This window comes from Ochotona princeps, chromosome 7, assembly GCF_030435755.1.
Source record: "Ochotona princeps isolate mOchPri1 chromosome 7, mOchPri1.hap1, whole genome shotgun sequence".
Classification (NCBI taxonomy): Eukaryota; Metazoa; Chordata; class Mammalia; order Lagomorpha; family Ochotonidae; genus Ochotona; species Ochotona princeps.
In genome coordinates this window covers 62,097,312-62,119,925 of record NC_080838.1, presented here as the reverse complement: position 1 = coordinate 62,119,925, position 22,614 = coordinate 62,097,312, and the positions used below count along the sequence as shown (strand labels likewise).

Genomic DNA, 22,614 nt, shown 5'->3' with positions numbered 1-22,614 from the left:
GTCAGAGAGATGTGAGCCACAGCAGCAGACAGCTTCCCAGCAGCAAAGGAAGCAGCAATTTTGGCTTGAAAGGGAGGAGGTAGGTGGCTCACCACAGCGCCACCTTCCTGCCCTGCCCTCTTCAGGGCCCGGAGTCCTGGCATTTCTTGGTCCTCCTTTCCCCAGGGCCTGCTTCTTCTACCATTGGTCTTGTGGACAAGTTTGTATTCATTCCCTTCCATCCAAAACCATGAGGATAACACATCAGCCTTCCATGCTGATAACACGTAGCTTCTCTTGGCAGATCTGCAGGATCTTTTCAAAAAATTCTCTTTACCTAAAGCTCATGTGATCCAATGAGTGTCATGTGTCACCTCGGCCTGAATATTTACCATGGCATCAGTAGGAAGACTATTCATCTGAAAGTCTCTTTCTATTTTAGGAGAGGTGTTCTCCTCAGGCTGCCCTGGCTTTGTATGAGATACGATCCCTCATTTAAGAAAAGCAAGCATTAACACAAGCACTCTGTAGAGGTGCTCAAATATAAGCCCTAGCTCAGCACTCCTGCAAGATATTCCAAATACATGGTGTCACTTAAGACTGACAACAACTTTTCAGGACAAGTACGTTCTTGCATTTGCAAATGAAGAAGTAGATACTCAGCAACTAATGAACTTGGATAAGTCTCATGAGGCAGACACGCTGAAGGCTGGATGTGGTAGAACTGACCTCTCTGAGGAAGCCACCCAGTTAGCCAGCACATTTCCCCACCTCCTTTGTCCCTGTAGTTAATTCCAATTAAGTCAGTGTGGGCAGAAGTGATATGTGTGTCCCCCAAGGAGCACACGTTCGTCTCTGTGTGCCAGCTGTGAGCAGTGCACTGTGTAACAGGAAGCATCGCCATGAGGTGGGGAGTCCAATCATCAACCAAGCACATTGCAGGGGACTACACAGTACGTGAATGACAACTACTTCTGCTGACAGCTAGCATGCCCCTACTTCGTGATAAGATGAACTCTAGTCTTCCATTTTTACAGTCACTTATTCACTCAGCTAAATGTCAGTTGGATAAAGTCTACCGGTGGATCATACACTCATTGGGAACAGAAAGATGCATGCAAACTAGGCTCCTCCAGAAGAGGGGTTATTCACAAGAGTGGAAACTGACTGGCTCTGCCTGGTCTCACAAAGTTTCTTCCCAGTGTGGACACTGACATTCATGTGACAACCTTATCCTTGTATTGTGTATTGGTCTGTTTAAGATACTGGGAGAGTAATACACTCCCATAAGTTCACTGCCAAAAACAGTATGAGCTGGGGCTTGGCTGAAATCCAGTTCAATCTAGAACTCCCACTTTGGTGGTACTTGGGCCAGCCACAGCCCCCACCAAGAGCCTGCAAGAACAGTAAACTGGAACCAGAAGCTTGCAGCAGGAACTAAATTTTAGAACCAGAAATCCGAACACCAGGGAAACCTGATTCTTATTTCTCTAAATGTATTACGTCAATACGAAGTCTTCTCAGAAACCTGTTGAGGAGGTGCAGAACCTCTGCAACTAATTCTGGAAATGAAAATGGCATTATTTTAATTTTTTGTCTTGAGTGAATGCCACTTTCATCCTCTGCTTTCAAGACCACTTGATAAATCAGATAAAAAAAAATCAGTAGGAATGGTTGCAAGAAAAGGCGGCTTCTTCTGAGGCAGAAAGCCCAGTCTAGCAGAAGACAGACAAGAAACTTCCAAATGCACCCACTCACATGAGAAAACGTCAGAAATCTCCTGTTAAATGTGTTTTCTTTAAAAACCAGGTATAATTTTTTTTAATATTTATTTGTTTTTATTGGAAAGGCAGATTTACAGAGAGAAGGAGAGGCAGAGAGGAAGATTTTCTGTCCATTGCTTCACTCCCCAAGTGACAACAACGGCCGGAGCTGAGCTGATCCAGAGCCAGGAGCCAGGAGCTTCTTACAGGTCTCCCACGCAGTTTCAGGGTCTCAAGGCTTTGGGCCATCCTTAACTGTTTTCTCAAGCCTCAAGCAGGCAGCTGGATGGGAAGCGGGGCTGCCAGGATTAGAATTGGCATCCACATAGGATTCTGGCGCATGCAAGGTGAGGACTTACGCCACTAGGCTACTGGTGCTGGGCCTGGCCGGTATGAATTTAGAAAAAAAATATGCACCAAAAAACTTACTTTTAATTGCGCTTTCTATGACTATTTGACATATCTTCGCACATACATTCCTCACTGCCCACACCATTACCCACAACCTGGGAGCTGATGGAGAGAATCCCTTTTCCTGTTTTAATTCCATGCTTCTCATCTGTCTTTCCATCTCTGCCATCTCTGCCATCTTGCACGTCCACTCAGGCACCCTCCTGGCCAATCTCTAGTTATATACCATCCCCCACCTCTATAAGTCATTTTGCATTTACCAGTTGGCTGTACTACAAAACTCAACTGTTCTCTGAAGGATTTTGCTTATGTTTACATCGTTTGCATCTTCCAGTGTGACTCTAACCTCCTTAAAGACAGAAAACAAGACCTGACTTCCCTGCTCTCTACCCTTTGTGCTTGGAAACACACTGAGAACAACAAACACAGCCAAAAAGGAGAAACCCAAGGGGCAACCAACTGGCTCTCTGATCCCTCTTGGCTGATCCCATGAAGACTCAATAAGCTACTGACACTGAGCAGTGGGCAATCCAGCATAGCACTAAGCTGCATGCCCAGATGAAGAATCAGGCTATTTCTTTTTCAACTTCTGTGAGACATTGGATGTAGCATTTACATAAGCATCTCTCAGCCTCGGCTTACTTAGTTTTGCAATGGGAATAATAAGGGTGTATCTTTACCCTAGTGGTTAAAATGCCCATTATGATGCATATTGGATAGGGCCTGGCAGTGTGGATCAATGTGCTCTTTATCCCTAGGGTGCCAACATCCCATAATGGCACCAGTTCATATTCCATCTGCTCCACTTCTGGTCCAGCTCCCTGCTTTATGGCCTGGGAAAGCGGTGGAGGATGGCCCAAGTCCTTAGGACCCAGTGCCCAACAACCACATGGAGACCCAGGAAAAACTCTTGGCTTTGAATCAGCTCAGCTCAGCTCTGGCTGGTGCAGCCATTTAGGGATTGAACCAGCAGATGGAAGACCTTCTCTCTCTATTTCTTTTTCTATCTGTAAATATGCATTTCAAGCAAAAATAAATAAATCTTTTTTCAAAAAAAATGCATATTGAAGAGCCAGGGTTCTATCTGCCATTCTGACTCCTGATTCCAAATTCCTGCTAATGCTGACCCCAGGAGGCAGCAGTGAGACTCCAGTCATTGGTTCCTGCCACCCATGGTGGGAGACCTGGACTGAGCTTCCAGCTGGCCAGCGCAGACCCAGCCATATGGGCACTCAGGGCAGCCCCAGAAAATGAGATTCTCTCTCTCTCTCTCTCATTTTGATTCAATAATTGAACACGGGGGAAAATAGCTTCTCCCTGATTCAAGAAAGCCCTGCAAAGTGTCTACTGGGCAGAAGATTTTTCCTTCTATATTGCATCAGAAGGTAACTAGATTCAGTCATTTCTGTCCAGAGAAATCATAGGAAGGAAGAATGATTACAACTCAGCACTTCCTCCTAAATCTCGGCAAGTACACGGACTCACTCAAGGAGACCTGCGACACACTGGCGTCTGTGCCCTCTGTTTCTGAGATCTATTGCCCCTCTACTTCTGAAATCTCAATCTGCAGGCTTCTGTAAAGGTGCTGGGCTATAGGAGCCTGGAAGGCCAGAGCCAAGTGCCTGGTTACAAGCCCTAGCTCTGAATAGGATGCAAACGTGTCTCCTAGCGTGGTATTCCTCATTAATCACCCCATATAAGGCAAGTCTTTAGGAGATCAGGAGTGCTTCCAAGATGTGGCAGGGACCCTGCAGAGTCAGGAAGGGGCACCCAGCAGCGGGAATGCTCTTGCTGTTCTGACAACCAGCTCCTGGCCTCCCTGGGGAAAGGGGGCGGGAGGGGGGGCAGGGATCCCTGCTCCGAGAGCTTTATCCCTCTGTCAGTTGTGGCACCACCCCCTCCTCTCGTTAAGGCATGTCCTGGGGTCTTGTGTTGAGAAGCTGAGGCGGCTTTCTTCTGGACGGTTCCCCTAAATGACAGAGAAGCGCTGCGAGGTGCACAGTGAAGCAGAAGCCACTGTCTGCCCAGCGCCTCTCCTGGCATGGCCCTGGAGGCACCCACTCGTGAGCACTGACTGCCACCCCTCCTTATCCTCGCTACTCGTGCTCTCCCCAGTGTCCCCAGCACCAGGCTCCCTCGGGCTGAACTCTGATCCTGTATAGATTTGGAAAAACCAGTGCCTTTCCTCTTCCCTCAAATGTGAGATGCTGATAACACTGTGTGCCTTGTAGGGTTTTTAAGAGGATTAAAGGACACAATGTGGATGAGGCACTTTCCATCACAGCCCCACTCACATGGCAGGGACTCACCATCAATCGGCATCACCCCATCCTTTCCAGCTGCCTATAATCCTTATTGCTGTTTGTCTCCACCCCACAGTCAGGATGCACAGGGGAACTGTGCAAAATATGCAGAGTGCCTCAGACCACCTGGAAAATTCACACTTCCCCTTGTTCCTAATCTTGATGTGATAGGGAAGAGTGAATGTTTATGAAAAGACAGAAAGAACCCCCCCCCACTATACCAGCAATAATGGGAAAAGTGCCGCAGTGCAATTTTTAATTACTTTCAGTGTTTCCCTATTGGCTTTCATAAATTTGAGGCATTGGTATATTTTCAGAGAATGAATATGGCATTTTTCAGCAAATGGAAAATGTAAGCAAAGAAACACTATCTACCCAGCCACTAATTTAGCCCAGTTATTCTTGCTGGATTTTCAGGTTCATGAAGGTAGGCATGCCCAACTTGAGACCATCCAGGCATGCTGAGGTTTTGGCCACACCTTCAGGTGGGCAGCACAAGCATTGCCCATCCATTTCCTAATTGCTTAGGAGACCACCAATGGAGAACATCTTACCTGTAGGTTCCTACCCACCAAAGCGGAGTCAGGGAAGGTTTAAAATCCCAAGATCCTTCCCAAAACCTCTTTGATGTCTCTCCCTCTGTCCTTTAGAGAGGCACCCCACCTCCTGGCTTTCTCTCGGTAGGTACTTTCCACTTCCCTGCTCACCTGTACCCTTCACAAATAAACTTTTCTGTCTGGCTTTTATTTCTATATTAAGCTGAGGAAAGAACCCACCAGGATTTTCTGATAATACAACTTATCTTAAAAACCACTCTGATTCTCCAGGACATAAGACTAAAATATAGAAATTTCACCTTTGAGCAGATAGTCGAGCAGTTTTAATCCTGAACTATACCACAGAATTGGGGGTGGGTATAGGAGGCACAAAGGAAGATGACAGTGAATTACAAATTCCCATGGAACTCAGACAGACTGGAAGACCTCAGTGAGGGAGACAGGGTCAGATGATGGCTCCCTCATTCCCACAGGAGAAGAAGGTCCAGGTTCAGAAGGAAGACTAGAGCTGGGAGATGACATTGAAAATAAGAGGATGAAAGTCTGCAATTCTTAGCAGATACAACACCCAGACCATATGTGGAAGCCAGCCCTACCCTAGACAAAGCAAAACAGTTTATGACATCTAAAGGTCCCTGATGAAAAAGCAGCAGCATCTGGATGACCGTTCAGTAAGAAAACCAGTTAAAAATATCACCGAATAAACACAGCTTCTAGCCAGCTTCCCAAAGACTCACCACCCACTACAAACGGACAGCCAAGGACTCCAGACTTCTGCAGAGTCTGCCATGCTACAGTGAGACAAGGAAAAAAATCACTAGATGATCATTGAAACAACACAGGAAAATAGAAAACCTCAAAGACACTTTAATCAAGTGCCAAGAGTTCTGGGAGTATACTCGCCAGCCTGCCTTGGCCTATATACACTACAGCAGTAGTCACAGGGACAGCGTATGTCCTTGAGATGCAAAGAAGTAGGCAATTTTAACATAATTTTTAAACAATTACATCCGTGAAGGACTGATGTTGTGGCAAAGTGAGTAAAGCCACCGCCTGCAATGCCAGCATCCCATGTGGCTGCTCCACTTCCAGTCCAGTCCCATGTCTGCTAATGTACCTGGGAAAACATCAGAAGATGACCCAAGTGCTTGGGTCCATGTTCCCGCATCACAGACCCACAGGAAGTTCTTGGCTCTTGGCTTTGTTCTTGGCCCAGCCTTGACCACTGCAGCCATTTGGGGAGTGAACCAGTAGATGAACATCTCTCTGTCTCTCCATCTCTCTGTAACTCTGCCTTGCATATAAATAAAATAAACCTTTTTCTTTAAAAAGATTCATGAAATTAAAACATGATATTATACAAAAAAATTAGACAAACAAGAAACAGGTGGGCACTGAACAGTGCTTAACGCACCACTTGGGACATCTGCATGCCATATCAGTCTCCGCGCTGCAGTCCTGGCTTCATTCCTCCTTTCAGCTTCCTGCTAACGGGCACCTGGAAGGCAGCAAGTGATAGCTCAAGTACTTGGGTCCCTACACCCCACATAGGAGACTTGGATTAAGGTTCTGGCTCTCTACTTCAGTCTAGCCCAGTCCAAGCACTGCAAGCAATTGAAGAGTGAATGGGTGGATGAGAACTTCATTCCCTCTCTCCCTCTCTCTCTCTCCAACTTACAAACTTAAAATTAGGTAAATGTTTTAAAAGATGAAAACTAAAACCTTTAACACAGTAAAAATAGTTCTAAAACTAAGAAATACTACAAGAACACTAAAGTAGGTCAAGGAAAAGGAATTTTTTAATAGAAAGTAAAACAAATTGACAATGTGTGAGAAGTAGGCCTGCAAGTTGGGCATTCAGTCCAAGCAATAGAGTAAGAGCACCAGAAAGAAATCACAGAGAAGACACCCACAAAAACATGCCCAAGGAAATTTGCAGAATGAAAAGACATACATTTTCTTGCTTAATGGGAATAGTCAAATGAATGAAGTAAACAAATCAGGGGTAGCATTGTGAAATGTGAAACTATCAGAAATTAAAAAAAAAAAAATCTTAGGAGTTTCCAGCAAGTAAAAACAGGTCTCAGACAAAGCATCAGAAACCACAAAAGCATCCAATTTCTTAAAAGAAGTATTAAAAGTTAGAAGGCAACATAGGAATACCTTCAAAATTCTGAGAGAACATGATTAGCAACCAGAGAGTTTAGATTTAGCCAAACTACCAATCAAGCATAAAGGTAAATGGATATTCTTTCTGAATTTACCTCTCACAACTTTGTAGGAAGTTGGAGGAAGAGGAATGAATATGCCAAGGAACAAAGCCACACAGAATCCTCAGCCCGAGGGAGAGAAGACAGCCCAGTGCAGGAGCCAGTGGTCAACTCCGACATAGGACCAGGAGCACCAAGACAGTCTCAAACTGAGTAGCAAAGACTCCACAAGTCTCATGAGAAGAAATGGATAGGACAAATGATTTTACAGACCTGCCTATGAGAAACTGTCCGAAAGACGTTTCACAAACCTGCTGGAGGGACGGGTTGGGGCACTGACTCAGAGGCAGCAAGGCATACCCATCAGGAATAAAGACACTATTAATTCCAAAAAAAATTAAAAGGTTATAGAAAACCAAGCAAATATAACCACAGCTTACTATTGGGCTCAGCATCAAAAACATTTACTGTAATAACCAAAAATATGACTATAGATTTAATAAAAAGATTATGAACTAGCTACATGAAAAGGACACAGGCAGTGAGGAAGGAAAATAGGTCAGAAATTCTGACTTTACAAAATAAGAAGTCACAGGACGAGAAGAGCTGTAAGCGGTTGTCACTGCAGCACATACCTGGGCTGGGCATGGAGCAACTAAGGGTTTTTTAAGTGTATGTTTTAGTACTTTGGGACTCTCAAAACTCATATGCATGTATTTGTGTGACCAATTAAAATTTTTCATCAAGTGAAAAAAATAGTTGGATGAAATTATAGTGAAACTACAATTTTTTTTACTTTTTTTATTAATTATTATGCATTATGTGACAGTTTCATAGGCTCTGGGAATCCCCCCACCCCTCCCCACGCCCCTCCCCCCTGGTGGATTCCTCCACCTTGGTGCAGTATTACAGTTCAAATTCAATCAAGATTCTTTCCTTGCAAACATATACCAAACATAGAGTCCAGCTACTTATTGTCCAGATGGGTTGAACAGTTTCTTGGGGAGACCATTTCTGGTCCAAAGTTAGAGCTGGTAGAATATCATCCCAGTCAATTAAAAAAATATGGAACGCTTCACGAATTTGCATGTCATCCTTGCGCAGGGGCCATGCTAATCTTCTCTGTATCGTTCCAATTTTAGTATATGTGCTGCCGAAGCGAGCACTAGTGAAACTATAATTTATAAAACCATAAATTTATATAATTATAAAAGTTAGCTTTTTTTAAAAAAGAAACGATGTATGCATGTATGTGCATATGTATGCATGTGTGTACGTATGTATTTGAAAGGCAGAGTTACATGGAGGGAGAGGCATTTCCTGGCTTACTCCTACAATTGGCCACCAACAGCCAGGGTTGGGCTAGACATGAACCAGGAGTCGGGAGCTAGGAGCTTCATCTGGGTCCCCCATGTGTGTACAGGGGACCAAGCACTTGAGTCACCCTCCACCACTTTCCCAGGTGCATCAGCAGGAAGTTGCATTGAAAGTGGAGCAGCCAGGATATGAACCAGAGTCTATAAAGGATGTTAAGTGCTACCTCCTCCCTGGTGCCCTTATACTCCTCACCATTTAAATATTTCTAAAATCAACTGGGGAAACTAAAAAATCCTTCTCCATGAAGGGATGAATTTGTAAAACTCTTACTTCACCTAACAACCAGGTGAAGTAAGTAATTAAGTGAATAACCAAACAGGGCTTGGTTATAAAATATTCACTCCTCCTTGTCCATTCTCTCTATCCCACAAATCACCAAAGTACAAAGCTCATTGCAGTTATCTTTCTTTCTGAAGTCACTGTCACCCACTCAATCATGCGGGTGTGCAAAAATGCCTCTGACTGGGGGAATGACTTACTTACTTCCCCTGATAAATCAGGAAAAAATTGCTCCCATTAATCCAGAACTATCTGCCCTATGAGCCTGAGACTTTCTGCAGTGATATTTATCCTTTCTAAAATGCTATCATTAATTAGAATTAATTATATAAACTCCAGGGGTTGTAATAAACAAATATGGGGAGCTGGCAATTTGCAGAATATCATGACTAACATGAAATTAGAAAAACGTTCCTTCTAGATTGTATCTAAAAGAAAAAGTTTGAACATTTGTAAAGCCCTTTCCTACCCGAAGAAGCCTAAGAGATATAACACTCCCCAGAAATCAGAGGCTCATTGGTCATCCCTCCTTCCCACAAGGGGTCCTACTAATGGAGGAAAAGAGGGAGTGGTCTAGCAAATTCCACAAGTGTCCAGCAGAGCCCTATGCCATGGCTCATGTCTGGTTCCTCTGATCCCCTCCCCTCTCCACTTTGCACCTTGCATGTCAAAGAGACCATTGGCTGGAGCATTAAATTAGGAAGAACACAGATGTCACCATGATTCAGAAGGTGACAGCTCAAAGCAACACAGGGCCTGAGTATATTACAGCTTGGCTGCACCAGCTCCAGTTCCAAGACTGACACCCAGACTGTAATGACTATAGAATGAGGGAGGCGGCTCATAGTGGATAACTTCTGATGGCCCACCAATTCCAGGCTACACACAGAACTCCCATTTCCCTCCCTCAGCCCCTACCTAAGTAGAGATTTGGGGCATTCTCACACCATCCCTCCTCCCCCATTCTGGTATCCAACAGAAGACTCACTAGCACTGCTGCCATCTTCTATCATGCCTCTTTCAGGTCACCAACACTTAGTTCATACTGTTTTCTCTACTCAGCATGCCTTCCTATCTGCATACTATGAAACTCAGACCCGTCTTTTAATGGTCAACCCCAACAGTACCTCCTCTATGAAGCCTTTTCAGACTCTTCCAGACAGTAGTAATTACTCTTTTATATGCTTCCTATATTAAAACCATCAATTACAGAATATAATTCATCAGCTATAAATTTATAAGGTTTTTTCAAAAGGTTTATGGAAAATATGCATTATCTTTTAATTCCCATTGTCCAGAAAGTTTTAGAAGGATTTTCCCATTTCCTGTGTTGAGTGGTGAATTCCAAAAGGACAGAAACTTCATCATATTTATATCCATAACATCAAGTCAGATACACTGTATTTCTTGAAAGTGAACTGGATAGAGATAGGAAGTCAAAGATGGCTTACCCCCTAACCCAAGCCTTCCATGCAAGGGAAAAATGCACGAAGCATCTGTGATGGTAACTATAGCACCCAGTGTCTTGAATGATGCTCTCTTAGGGAATCTTCTCTAATGTTAGCCATAACTGGATCCACATATGTATAAATCACAGTCACTTTATGCTGAGTTCTCTTTCAAAAGGGGACACAACAAGGGATATGTAACTGAGGGCTCAGAATAATTCAACCTCTTAGAAATGTCTCATATTTGCTCAGATATGGCACTCACTCAGGTCAACAACCTGAAGGTCTGAGTTGTTGTTCTTCAAAACGCTTCATATGCATCCAAACAATTGCCTCCCATGTTACAGTGTACCCAAAAGCTAGCCATTGAGTATGAAAGTGTGCAAGTACTGGTCCGCCACTCTCAAGGTCACTCCAGGTGACACAGTTCCTTCATTGATCCCTTGTTTCCACAACCTTAAGCTTTGTTAGAAGAAGCTGCTGGTTCTCAATGGATAATACTTCTGCCACAGGACACCGAGTCTGATTGGGCCAGCTGCTCAGGCCAGGGGACCAGTGGGAGTTTGCGCCTTGGCCGGAGTAATGGACTGTGATTACCCTGAGGAAAAGCACTTGATACTATACAATGGGAGAGGGGCACTAAGTCTGGATCAGGTAACACACTGGGGCATCTCTTTATGATTCTAGGCACAAGGAGCAGGTGATTGTGACACATCAGTCAATTGAGGGTGAGGCCCCTTCAGGGTGGCAGCCTGGGTCACCCACCACGCTCACCACTTCAGAAGCACTGGCTGAGGACAATGGAGGTGGAAGCATGACTGGAGAAGAGAGATGGTAGAAATCAATTGTGGTCTCAGAATCAGCTGCAGCAAACAGACCGTGGCAGGTAGCACTAGGTCTTACCTGATCAATCTCTTCTCAGAGGCAGGGTTCAGCCTCATCTTTTTTTTCCTAAGATTTATTTATTCTTAATAAAACGTAAGGTTTATAGAGAGAAGACAAAGAGAAAGATATTCCATTTGCTGGTTCACTCCTCAAATGGCTGCAACACCTGAAGCTGAGCCGATCTGAAGTCAGAAACCAGATACTTCTTCTGGGTCTCCACATGGGTGCAGGGTCCCAAAGCTTTGGGCTATCCTCCAGTGCTTTCCCAAGCCACAAGCAGGATACTGAATGGGAAGTGGTGCAACCAGGACATGAACTGGTGCCAATGTGATATGCTGGTGCTCATAGGTGGAGGACTGGCCAATTGAGCCATTGCACTGGGCCCTCAGCCTCATCTTTGAAGATAGATGGAATTACTGGAGTGTCAATGGATGTGAGCAGCAGCAGGATGCAGTGCATTAGGCAAAATGCTTCAGGCACTGAGTGAACAGTGACAGGCAGACCTTGACTTCATTCCTGCTGAGGGCAGCTTGCCTCAGGTTCACATGACAAATTCCCCCATTCCCTACCACACCCAGGCTTGGACCACCTTTGCTTTCCCTCATCTCCAACTCATCCTTCTCACTCCTGACTCCAGAGTCACCTCCAAAACCACGTGCCCTCTCCCAAGTCCTTGTCTCCATACAGTGTTTGTCATGATACACCTATTCACAAAGTTTCTGAAGACCTCTCATAAGCATGGATTTTTTTTTCATGAGTGACAATGAAGGCAATAATCATTATTCTGTTGCACTCCCAGACACTTTAGCAGAGAGCTAGACTGGAAGTGGAATAGCTGGGGCTCAAACATGTGTTTATACCGAATACTGTCACTGCCAGGAGCAGCTTAATCTGATATGCTACAGCAACAACCTCACCCTTTTTATTTTTTTAAAGATTTATTTATTTTTATTGGAAATGCAGATTTACAGAGAGAAGGAGAGATAAGAAAGATTTTCCATCCGTTCATTCACTCCCCAAGTGGCCGGCCAGAAGGCCAGAACTAAGCCGATCCAAAGCCAGGAACCAAGGGCTTCTTCTGGGTCTCCCATGCAAGTGCAGAGTCCCAAGGCTTTGGGCTGTCTTCTATTGCTTTTCAAGGCCACAAGCAGGAAGCTGATGATAAATGGAGCAGCCAGGACATGAACCAGTGCCCATACGGTATCCTGGCACTTGAAGGGGAAGAATTAACCAATTATGAGCCATTGTGCTGGACCCTGTCCTTTTAGTTTCAAAACAGATAACAAAGTTGAGGCTTGGACAAGCCGTGTGTCTCAACCAGTGCCCATGAGTTTTCATGTAGTGGAGACAGTGGACAGTGTGTCTCAGTTTCTGGAATAGATATTGCATGAACCTACATGTCTCTCCTATCCTAGGTCAGCTGGCCTGATGCAGTGGCTAAGGCTTCACCTCTCCCAAGACAACTGCTCTTCATGGACATCAATACCCAAGAGGTTATATATGAGTGCTTCTACCCCAGGGACTGCCCTCAGTGAGAGACTGAGTGACACAGAAGCGCAAAGTCCAGCCACTCTGTCTTAAAGTAGGCCTTCTCTATGGGATGCCATTCAAATAGGTCCCCCATGTGATCAGTCTAACACTAGCCTTGCCACCATTGCACATCTTGATGCTCTGTCTTATAGCCTTCTTTTTCTTACAATTCCTTCCTTCCAATCTCTTGTAAAGCCTGCCTCTAACCTCAGATAGGATCTGTTCAGTGAAGAGGCTCCCACTTCAGAACGTGGTATGCTTAAAGAGGCATGGAAGACATTAGAGGACTGGTTTCTTACTCATTGCTGCCAGTGAGGAACTCTAGCTAACAAGTAAGATTCCTCTGTCTCAGAGAAAACACACAAACTTATTCCCCAGTCTTATGCTGATGCTAAAGGGGATGTCTGCCTCAAAGAAGGACAAAGAAATTGTGTTGTGCTGTTATGCATAAACTTTTAACTATTTCAATTAATATTTTAGTAGCATCACTTTATAACACACTAGATCATTCACTGGTTCCCAAGCATTATAAATTCAATGTGTACAATAAAGAAACTCACAGGCCCATGTAATTAACATGTCTCATTTTATAGCAGTACATAAAATAATTCTTCAGATTGGAAATACCTGCCTACAAAATGATACAGCTATTATCTCCTTAGTTTTCCCATCATACTGTCTTCCTGGAGGCTTAAAATGAGATAAATTTCATAAACTTTAATTTTCCAAGGAGTCTTACCAAGACAATGCAGGGATTGCTCAGCAGGCAAGCGTCCTTGGCTAATGCTACATGGACAGCCAGGGTGCAGCTGGGACATCCACAGCCACTTCTTGTACTTGGAAAAGAGAAAACCAGGACACAAGCCATGGAAGAGCCTCGGAGACACTCCCATTAGGAAAGCAAAGCAGCTGAGAGATTAGCAACCAAGAAACCCACCCCGAACCAGGAGCAGCCTGGGACTGCAGGCCACCTGCAAGGCTTGAGCCTGCTGTGACAGGGAACTGAGCAGAGGAAAGGTGGAAGGCACACAGGATGAGGACCAGCACACCAACACAGCACAAAACAACAGAGGCTGGCAGAGACCATCAAAGACCCCCCCCCACTCTAGGAAACAGCACAGATCACTTGACTGGAATTTAAACACCAGAGTACAGAACTAGGGGGAACCTAGTCTTTGATTCAGCAGCTAATGAAATTATAAATCAAAACCACAGGGAAATTCTTCCTTCTCAGGTGTGTAGTGACACTCAGAGGTACTTCAGAAAACCTCACTGGCATCATTAGCAATCAAATTCAGACAGCTTTTCAAAAAAAAGTATATTTCCTATCAAGTGGAAGAAGAACATACATTCTATTTTGTTGTTGTTGTTGTTGTTGTTATGGTTTTTCAGTCATCTTTCAAGCTCTTCAAGAAAATATAAATATTTGTTGCCTGTCTTCTTTAGTGAGCATTTTAAGGGATTACTGAATTTTTTTTACAATGCCTCTGCATTTTGGGGGTGAGAACCACAGGGTGAACACCATCTATTATAATTAATGCTTGCAATGACACTCCTCATTATGATAAAAAGGGAGTTGATTCAAGCATGAATCTCTGAAGCCAAAGATTAAATTTAGCAATGAAAGTCTACTGTTAAAACAGAACATGTACGCATTAATGTAAGAAATCTAGCAATTTCTAAAATTCTTTCTTTTTACCTTTTTATTTCATAGGTAATACAACTGAAGTAAAAATAGAAACTGTGTTATGAATGCTCCAGAATAGTAGGAGGCAGAAAATTTGGAAAATATTAACAATGTCATCATCCTATTAACACAAATATGTCAGCATCCACATGTTCTACTCACACAGATCATTCAGCCAGAGCCCCACAAGGGGCTAAGTCCGGGGCTAGACCATGAACTGTCTCAGCTTGGTTTTTAATCTAACATCTCAAAACAAAATGGAAATTAAGTACTTGACATGGAAATATAAATGAAAACCTACAAATAAATGAGAATAAAGAGAAGAAGGGAGTGGAAAGATAGGTCTGGCAAGCAACATAGCTGAAAATCTGATTCAAGATTATTCAAGTCTAGAATCAAGCCCCATATTGCAAAATGTCACAAAAAAAAAAAAAAAAAGATATCCTCCATCCACTGGTACACTGCCTAAACAGCTGCAACAGCCAGGGACGCCTAGATTGAAGCCAAAAACCAGGAACTCCATCTGGGTCTGTCCTGTGAGCTTCAGGAAGCCTAACACCTGGACCATTAACCACTGCCTCCCAGATGTACTGGCAGGAAGCCGGATTAGGAGCTGAGTAGCCAGGATTGGAATTGTACCCTGACATGGGATACAGGCTTTCCAAACAGTAGCAATCTCTGCACCCCTTTCTTGAGGTTTTTAAATAGCATGTATAAAACACGAGCCTCAGACTATATTAATCACAGTTCTAAAAGATTCAAGAAAGAGATAAAAAAGATTGAATGGCTTTACATACCACCTCCTGTATAGTCTTGCCCAAAATTTCTACATCACTTATTTGCTTAAATTATTTTCCTTTCATTTCTTCTTCTTCTAGTTAGACAATTTTTAAAATTATGCATAAATAGGTTATGTGAAGGCCCTACAAAATGCTTGTGGGAAAGTGAAATTAAAAGCTGTTTATTTTGGTGCAAAATATTTGAAATTATATATACACACTTTCTCAAAATATGTATCTTCATGTATTATTAAATAGCTTTGTGAATTTCAATGATTTTTACATGAAAATAAGCTTAACTTTTAATTCCATTTTGTAAGAATCTTTTGAAGGATTCTTCTATTATTTATACGAGTAATAAAGGGGTTATCATTACAAAGTGTTTGTCAAATATTTGTTGTTAAAAGGGGTTGTTGGAGTCCAGCACGATAGCCTAGAAGCTAAATCCTCATCTTGCATCTCCGGGGATCCTACATGGGTGCCACTTCGTGTCCCAGAAGCTCCATTTCCCGTCCAGCTCCCTGCTCGGTGGCCTGGGATAGCAGTGGAAGATGACCCAGGGCCTTGGGACCCTGCACCCACCCAGGAGACCTGAAGAGATTCCTGGCTTTGGATTGGCTCTGCTTCGGCCATTGTGGCCACTTGGAGAGTGAGCCAGTGCACAGATCTTTCGCTCTGTTTATCTTTCTGTAAACTTGAATCTGATCTGCCTTTCCAATAAAAATAAATATAAATCTTTTTTTAAAAATGCGGGGAGGCGAGAGGAGTTGTTGGTTCTAATAGGACTGAGGATCAGTGAGCTGGATTGTGTATGACTTGGTGAGCTGAGAGTGCTGGAATATCTGCCCTATTATAGCAGTAGTTGCAGGTCTGCAATGCAAGGGAAATCCTCTCCAGCAAAGAGGCCAACAAGGTGGGCAGAGGTGCACCACCCTCATTTAATAGAGCTTCCTTCTCACCTTGTCAGGAGCTCCTTCCCAGACACTGCACCCTCCCGAGGCAGCTCTCCCAGCCCTTCACTCCCCTCCAGCCCTGCAGGCTTGGAAGAACTGCGAAATAATGAAGCACGCAGAGAGGCAGCCAAGGGATCACAGACAAGGCGCTCTTTAAGATTTCATGAAGCACTACCAAAGGAAAAGCCGTGGCTTGCTGGATGACAGCTGGCCTGTAGAAGTGTCAGAATGGCCACAGAAGCAGGCTGGCCAGGAAGAAAAGGGAGAGGCAGAGAAAAGGTGGGAGGGCAGGGCAGTTCAGACTGGCAAGAGCCAGGCAGGAGAAGGGAACACGCCTTACTGGATTCTCTGGGTTGTGGTGAACACCTTAGGCTCTTTCTAGCTAACGGGGCAATTAAAGTCAATTTTTAAAATGTACATATGCAAACATGCAGGGAGACGCAGGGGAAGAACACACAGCAAGGCAGCTAGAAGAGCCAGCACCTGGGCCATCATCGCCACGTGGTTCTTGTGATTGACCAGGTGAATTCGTGTCAGCTGCTGGTTCCCCTTGCTGCCCGTGACGGCCTCAGTCTGAGCTAAGCCAGGCCTCATCCTCACTGCTCTTGCTTCTACTAACAACAGGTACTTGTCTTTCCTCACTATCTTTAGATTTCTGCAGGGAGTGGTGGAGAGGAATGCGTGCGAGTGTGTGCATGAAGCTTCCTGATTCTCTCTCTCCCCTTCCTTTCCTCCACCCATCCTCTCTCCAACAGCAGACTGTACAAGAAGCATTTCATATTATAAAACTATCTTCAGCTATCTGAGGTCATGACTCTGTCCCTGACCCAGGGCAATGGAGTCACCCCACCATCCCCAGAAAACGGGGACCACGTAGGCAGTACAGGACCTCGGAGAGGAGCAAATGCTGCAGTTTAGCTGCCTGGATCCTCCTCTGTCATCAGTGGTAACCTTGAATAAACTGTTCAACATCTTTAGTCTATTTTACCACTAGGAAATAGAAAAAAATTTGGAAAATAACAGAACTTATTAAAATATTATTTATAATGATGACTGAGTTTGTCCATATCCTCCTAAATCTGGGCCTGGGATCCCCCGACCTAGACCTACTGCTGGTCAGGGCAATGAGTCCATGTAGTGCTGGAGCCATCAGAATCCCATCATCAGTGCCCAGATCTTCCTTCTGTGGACCCTGACTTTATCCCTGCCTCAGACTGTGTAATTAGATCCTGGATGATTGAGAATATTCGTGTCAGCTTGAAAGATTCATGTTTGAAACAACATCTGGACTTACCCATGTCATTATATAGGGAGGAAGCCTATGCATGCATTGATGCTTGCTCTCAACCTCATGGCAAAGTAAAAGGTTTCTTGGTTTAAATAAAATGCAAAACTACCATCATGTTGGTCTAAGGCTTGGCAGGAAACGTAGGACTGCAAGAAATTCAACTGCTGTTTCTAAAAAGATCTTGAATACCATAAAACTTTTCTGTTTATATTCATTCCTTGAAGTTTAACATGTTTCCAAAACACCTGGATTCTAACTCATGTATTTGCTGCAGACATTGTATTTGCAAGACACTCCAAGGTTGATCTAAGCTGTTAGTCTAAGAACACAGAGCTACTAAAGGGGTAAAAAGTAGAATACCCCATATCTCACAGGTGAAGAACTCAAACGCCACTAGATATGAGAAGTGCAAGGCCTGTTACAGGGATGCTGGGAATATAATAGGGAAAGGTGAGGACTGTGGTAAACCAGAGAAGTCTTGCTTGTTAGAGGAGATAGCAGACCCGTGGTCATTAGGAAACTCATGCTAACAGTCCAAAAAATCCCAATGTTCCAGCACAAACCAGAAACCTAAGTATGCATGGGAAAACACATTCCTAAATATTGACTCTGGATTCAGAAAACACAAACACCATTGTGGGCTGTGAATTTCTAGTTTCACATAGAGAATCTTTAAGGGAAAAAAAAGAGGAGATGAATTTTCATTCTTTCCTTCTGAAGTCCTACCTTGAGCATTTCTGAGGCATGGGTGATTTTAAGTGAACTTGAGCATTTCTGAGGCATGGGTGATTTTAAGTGAACTTTTTAGGAGACAACCTAGAAAAAAATTCCAAGTCAAAGCGTTGACATCATGACAGCCTGACTCAGGGTGCACAGACCAGGTTTCCTGAGTTGAAACCCCGCTCAGTTTTTAGTTACTCCTTTCAATTAAGTGACCAACTGCACTGTATTTGGGCTGTTTCACAGAGCCTTTGGGACATTTCCCAGGACAATGTCCCATAGGCCCCTCCTCCTAGTAAGTTTAAGTCCATAGGTTCCCCTTGCAGAGTAATGGTCACTCTGAAACACTAAAGTAAAGGGCTACAGGACCAGCCTAAGACACTTGCTGAACTGAGACCTATGGTGCCACGCTTAATACTTAACAAGCTGAGCTGCACTGTGAGCCCTTTTTCCTTTGCTCCAGTAATACAAGGTGAATGCTCTGGGCAGTTTTGCTTGAGCTGAACCTTTCACAGGATTTAATAGAACATACCCACAGGTTAGCTAGCACAGTGGCTCAATGGCTAATCCTCTGCCGGCCTGCAAGCACCAGCATGCCATGCAGATACTGGTTTGTGTCCAGGTTGCTCCACTTCCCACCCAGCTGTCTACTTATGGCCTGGGACAGCAGAGGATGTTTGCCCAAAGCCTTGGGACCTTGTACATACATGGGAGATGTGGAAGAGGCTCCTGGCTCCTGGCATGGGATCAACTCAGCTCCACCCATTGCAGCTAGTTGGAGATGGAAAATCTTTGTCTCTCTGCAAATCTACCTTTCTAATAAAAATAAATAAGTCTTGTTTAAAAAAGGAAACTACACCTGAACTCATTCAATGAAATGGGTTCCTAAGACCACTGGCTTGAGTGTGAGATGTTAGGCTCTCATTTCACTAACGGCTTCTGAGCATGCTTTCTATATGTGAGAGGTGCCGGGGTATTTGAAAAGGAAAAGGAAGAACACAAGAGTGAAGGAGGGAACCCTGGACAGCAGCCACAGGAGAACATCATGCAGCAGCAGTCTGATCCAAGGTGAGTAGTAAGAAAAGGGATAAAATGAAAACAAAAATCACTCCAAGCCCTAGCTAACAAATCACATAATATATCCAAGATACGTTGAAGCCCACAGATTTATACTTATCAATTAAAACATAAGATTTTAAGAATACATGATACTCTCCCAAAGTCTCAGCCTCAAGCTCACAGTTGCCAGACCTTATCAAATAAAACAGAAATTCAAGAAGAATAAAAGCTCTGGACAACCAGCCAGTTGCCTGGAGCTCATGGCAACAGAACTTGACCTACATTGCTAAAATGCTCAGTTTGTCCTCCAGGGTCTTTTTATGCCTAAATTTCAGAGAGGAAATGACTGTAGCATTAGGTGTCAGTGTGTCTGATGTGTAGACTTTAATCCTTTAAATAATGCTTATTTAAGAACTACATTCTATCTAGCAAAATTATTTGGAATTTTTTACATAATCAAAATATAAAAATGCTAATTCAACTTTTTTTCCCTCTGGGAAAAAATAGTAGAAATAGTAGACTTCCCCCAGGGCCCTTGCTGCTATGGGTCCGTGGCCATGAGTCATGTCTCTTTTATATTCATCTCACTCGTATTGTCACTTCCAATTCAGGCAGCACCTTCCAGAATGCTGCCAGGCCTCTTGCACAGGCCATGGAAAAATAACAGGAACTATAGATAATGTGGACTCCCCTCTAGGGAGGCTAATTTCCATCCATCCCACATCAGGACCTTCAAAGAGAATTGTCAGTAGCAGAACGTGATGATGGTTAATTTCCTTTGAGCTACATGCAGGATTCAGAACCTCACAATGATAGAAAAGACCCCGGCCACTTTTTCTGATGTCATTAGGAGCTGTATGAGAGGACAGGAGTTTAACTCTCAGGTACCATAAATGCATTCTCTGTTTTCTGCCTTTTATCTTCTCCAAGTCAGACTGCTACATTAAAAAGTGTATTAAGATTATAGAGTGTTTTAGTATTCTCTTACAATGGCCCATGGATCATCTTGGGGACCCTAGAAGTTTAATTCAGGAACAACACATCCCCAAACAAAGAAGAACAAGTGGGAAGCCCCAATAGTTGAGCAGGTACTTGAGGGAAATAGAGCAAAAGTTATGTCATTGGTGAGGAGAAAATGGCAAAGAAATATCGACCCAGCAATTGTATTTCTTATTGGGTACCTGATGTATCTGTATAAAATCCTGCACATTGGTGTTTATTAGCAGCTGTCTTCATAATTACCAAGAACTGGAAACAACCAAGAAGTCCTGCAGTAGGTGAATGGATAGACAAACTGGCATATCCTGATAATGGAATATTATGCAGAAATAAAACGAAATGAGCTGTCAAGCCATGAAACAACAAGGAAATGCGTAAACATACATTGCAAACTCAAAAGAGGCAATCTGAAAAGGCTGTATGATGCCAACTGTATGCCACTATGGGTGAGGCAAAATGTTGGAGACAGTGAAGACCAGTGCCAGAGCTTGGTGGGACACAGACTTCCATAGGCAGAACCTAAGGGGATTTATGTAGGATATTCTATTAGACTGGATATGTCATTGTGCATTTGTCAAAACTCACAGAACTCACAGCACCAAGAGTGAATCCTCATATAAAGTGTGGACTTCTGTAATAACGAAGCATCAACCACAACAAGTATATCACTGTGCTTTGGGTTGCTGAACATGGAGGAAGCTGTGCCAGTAGGGAAAGTTACTAAGTATAGCTGTTAAAGGGGTAGGACAACCGGGCCCAATGGGTATCAGGAGGAAAACAGAACAGTTTAGCAGCCTGTCTAGTCTTTAGCAGAAAAAATGGAAAGCTCCTTCGTCAGGTACCTAAAACTACTCAAACAGTGTCACATTCCATGGTGTGGTGTGCCACACTGTGGAGTAGGGACATGAAGTGCTATTTAAATGTCTTCATTAGCATTAATGAAGTTCTTAGAAATTAGATTCAAGAAAGGAAGGAGTAGGGAGAACATACAAGTATTCACAAAACACAATTTCTGTTAGAAGGAGAGCTTATATTTAATTAGGGAAAAAGAGACCTTACATTGATGAATGGCGGTTGATAGAGACTGGGGACGAAAGAAAAGATGACTGGGCCAGCCTCTGTGCACCATCGTGACTCAAAGTCACAAGACAGTGAATGTGTCCTTCTGAGCTGATCGTAGAGGTAAACAAGGTAATTTTAGGAGCAAGGATAAGATCTTTCCACCAACCGAAAACTTGAAACCTGCTTACTACTGTCAGAAATTCCACTCCTGCAATTCGGTTTCATTAGCTTCACCTATTAAAATGCAAATATCCTTAGGACAGAGTACACTTGAAGCCACATAATTTGAATATCACTTATGGTGAGTTTACTTATCTTCTCTGAAATGAAGGTTTGGTTAAAAAAAAAAAAGACAAAATCATCTAACACAGAAATGGTTGGTTGGGTGGGTGCTGAGAATATTTAAAACACTCTATTAACACAAGCGCTAGCAAATCAGATTTCTTCTTCGATAAAGTGAAATAAAACATCAAAGGCTTGATCCATGGAAGAAAGAATTGATGCACTGGAATGTCACTAAAATTTAAAAATTCTCTTTGAAACAGACACTGTCAAAAGAATGGACAGGCAATCTACAGCATAAGAGCAGATATTCGCAAAAGGCATGGCTGATTAAGGACTGTGAGCCAAAGAGCCCCTGGAGTTCAACACAAGAAAACAGACAACTTGAATTAGAAGTGGACAAAAGACTTCGACACATCACCAAAGAAGACATGAGGATGGCAAACACATATAAGAAATGATGATCCACATCGCATCATCAGTGAAATACAAATAAAACAACAATCAGATATCACTACATACCTATTAAAATGGCCCAAATCCTGACACTGACAATAAAAAATGCTTGTGAGGAGGTGGGGCATTGTCGGAGGGAATGGAAAACAGTGTGGCCAGTTTGGAAAAGTTTTGCTGACTTCTTAAAACACTAACTAAAGTATTAACATTCAACCTAGCAATCCTTGGTATTTACCCAAAGAGAATGAAAACTTATGTCCACATGGAACCTACACGTGGATGTTTACAACAACTTTATTCATAATTGCCAAGATTTTGAAGGAAATAAGTTGTACTGTAGTGGGTAAATGCATAAACCATTGTACCTGTAAAAAATAATGGAACTAAAATAAAATGAGCTATTAGCCATGAAGATATGATTAGAATATGAAAGTGCATTATTTTTAAAAAGAGGTCAATCTGAAAAGGCTACATAATATTACGATTCTAAAAATACTATACTATTTTTTAAGTAGATGCAGTAAAAAAAAATAGTTACTAGGGAATGGGGACAGAGAAGGAAGACAAGATGGAGCAGAGAAAATGTC

General features: G+C 43.2%; 1 protein-coding gene and 1 non-coding gene across 3 annotated transcripts in view; both read right to left on the bottom strand.

The window, feature by feature from the left end:
• The window catches only part of RASGEF1B (RasGEF domain family member 1B), a 559,731-nt gene that overhangs the window by 425,207 nt on the left and 111,910 nt on the right, over positions 1 to 22,614 (bottom strand). The gene's annotated exons all lie outside the window — the stretch shown is intronic.
• On the bottom strand, positions 8,283 to 8,389 carry LOC118759025 (U6 spliceosomal RNA). The gene has a single exon (XR_004995933.2). It is a non-coding gene; the product is annotated as a U6 spliceosomal RNA (small nuclear RNA).